Genomic DNA, 2,621 nt, shown 5'->3' with positions numbered 1-2,621 from the left:
CAGCTTGACCTGCAGTGTCACAATAGCTGTCCTGGTTTTGAAACTTGGATGATTTCTTGAGGGAAGAGCTTTCCATGTAGGACTCTGAAGGACAGGCTGCAGACATTGGGTTCACAAAGAAGCTCTGTGCCTGCATTGGAGAGATGGTGAGGGAAAAGCAGAGAAGAGGACTGAGTTTTAAGTGGGAGTAACTGATTCTAGAATGCTAAGAGTTCATCAGGCTAAATACCTTGGACTGAAGGTAATGGGAAGTACCTGAGTAGTGTTATGCAGCTGAGCCACATAATTGGATTTGCAGTCAAGTTATTCACTTCTCTGTCTCAATTTTCTTACCTATAAATTGAAAGGAACAGCTATATTGCATAGCTCCTTCCAACTTAAATATATATAAATTTTCTTGCATCCAGACAAAATTTAATTCCATGCTGATTTCCAGATTCTTTGGACAACTGCGTTTAAGATTATAACTAGTGTTTGAAGAGATGAGTTTGGTGGGGATAGAGTGCAGGGAGAGAAGACAGGAAGTTAAGTGGATGATCTATCATTTGTACTGGAAATCAAGCAAAGGGAAGGCATCGAGGTTCTTCTGACAGTCTCTGAAAAGGACCTGGTGGGTTGCTAAAGCCTCTTAGCAAGCAGGTGGAATGGCACCTTGCCCTGCCTCTGCTTTGTTGTTGTTGTTGTTGTTGTTGTTATTTATTTTTTTTGTGAAGGGGCTAAACCAAAAATTAAAGTGTTATATAATGAGATATTTAAATGAAAATAAAATGTGAAATCTGGAATGTGCTTAAAAATAGTTAGGGGGTACTGGCATACATTTGGCATAGGTTGGGGGCAGACCAGGCTGAACCTTTTCACATCACTGGCTGGTGAATCCAAGCACCAGAATAGAGTGTGGTTCGGACCAGGTTCGGTCGTGACACAAACCAGTGCACATCACAGAATGGCAACGTGAGATGAACCATACCAGATGTGACCTCAGCACACATGAGAAGCAGGGAGGGAGGGGGCGGAGCCAGCAGGGGGAATGTGGGCTCCCCTGCTAGACAACCACTCTCACTGCAAAGAGTGAGTTGGGAATGAGGGCAGACCAGATCAGGCAAGGCTACAACACCTGTGGGCCTTAGGTGAACTAGATCAGGGAAGGGCCAGGTCAGGCTAACTGTTCCGACTGGTGCAAGCAAAAATTAGAGTGGGTGAGGGTTGGTTGGGCTTTGTCGCAGCATCAGATGGCAGAGGCTGGAACTGGGAGCTTAATCTGTCAAATTCAACTCCTAAACCACCTGGAGAGTGCATAATCTGGAAGTTGGAGTGGCCTAGTAGGGAGATAGTGGGTTACCACTCCCACTGGAGAGCACGGAAACCAGGACAGGGATGGGGTAGCTAGACAGAAAGGTGCCTGCCTGTATGTGTGTGGGCTGGATAGTAGGGTTGGTTGGGTTGAACTAGGCTTCAATGCCCATTGACAAGTACGAGAGCTAAATGGGATGTGGGAGAGACTGAACAAGTCCGGAGTACATACTGGCAAACATGGGAACCAGGGTAGGGGGCAGGTCTGGTGGGGATTATGGGGAGTTGCCCCAACAGGACTGCAGTTCCCACTTGTTTGCGTGAGGGCCCAGTATGAAGTGGACAGGATCGGAGTGGACTACAACACCCATCAGTTCACATGGAAGACAGGGCTGGAAACAGAACTGACCCAGCAATTGCAATGACCAGCATGTGCGTAAGCTAATGGGGGTGACGGGCTGTGCCAAACTCTGTACTGGCAGGCACACACAAGAATCAGATCTGGTATCACCTCAGATGAAGTTTCTTTGGAGATCTCAGAACCTCAACCATGAAGAGACAATGTTAGCCAGTAGATTATGAATAGATTGCATCACGATTGGAACGGTGAGATTGGCAGCAATTCAAACCTGTTGAACTATCAAAACTGCTTGACCAGGACTCTCGGAGCATGCCTCACATCAGGGACCTGGGATGGGAGGGAGTCTGGGTGGGGCTTTTCCCTTTGTTTTCCCCTGACCCCAGATACAGGGAAAAAATGATGATATTAGTGTGGAAACAATGGTATTACCGATTTTCCTGTAGCCTTTGACCCTTTGTACCCTGAGCAACTAAGTCAGAAAGATAGCATTCATTGAATCCTTACTACATGGCAGGTGGAATGCAAAACACTTTGTGAACTTTGTGTCATGTAATTTTAATAACTGCCCTGTTGGATGTGCCTATTTATGAATGAAGAACTAGAGACTTAGAGAAATTAATTTATCCATGATCACATGCAATTCCCAGAAAATATTGTGGTGTAAATAAATAATTAAAATGCAGGGGCTAGGCTGCAGTTTGCCTCCAAGTTAGGATTAGTTTGTTGTACTAACAAGAAAACAAAGCAATAATGACCTAAAAGAAAATAATTTATTCCCCTGTCACCGTTAATTAATCAAGAGTGAATAGCCTAGGGCTAGGTTTCCTTCTATTTTGTTGTGTCATTGGGAACATCTTCCATCTTCAAAGTCATTGCAGTTAATGGTACCTGCTACGGCTCCATATTCCAGCTGGAAGAAAGGGAAAAGGGCTGGAATAAGGGTATTGCATCTCCCCATCTTCCACTTAAA

Source organism: Ochotona curzoniae, unplaced genomic scaffold, assembly GCF_017591425.1.
Source record: "Ochotona curzoniae isolate NIBS_2020 unplaced genomic scaffold, NIBS_Ocur_1.0 contig_291, whole genome shotgun sequence".
In the NCBI taxonomy this organism is placed as follows: domain Eukaryota; kingdom Metazoa; phylum Chordata; class Mammalia; order Lagomorpha; family Ochotonidae; genus Ochotona; species Ochotona curzoniae.
Note: the sequence above shows the minus strand (reverse complement) of the source record.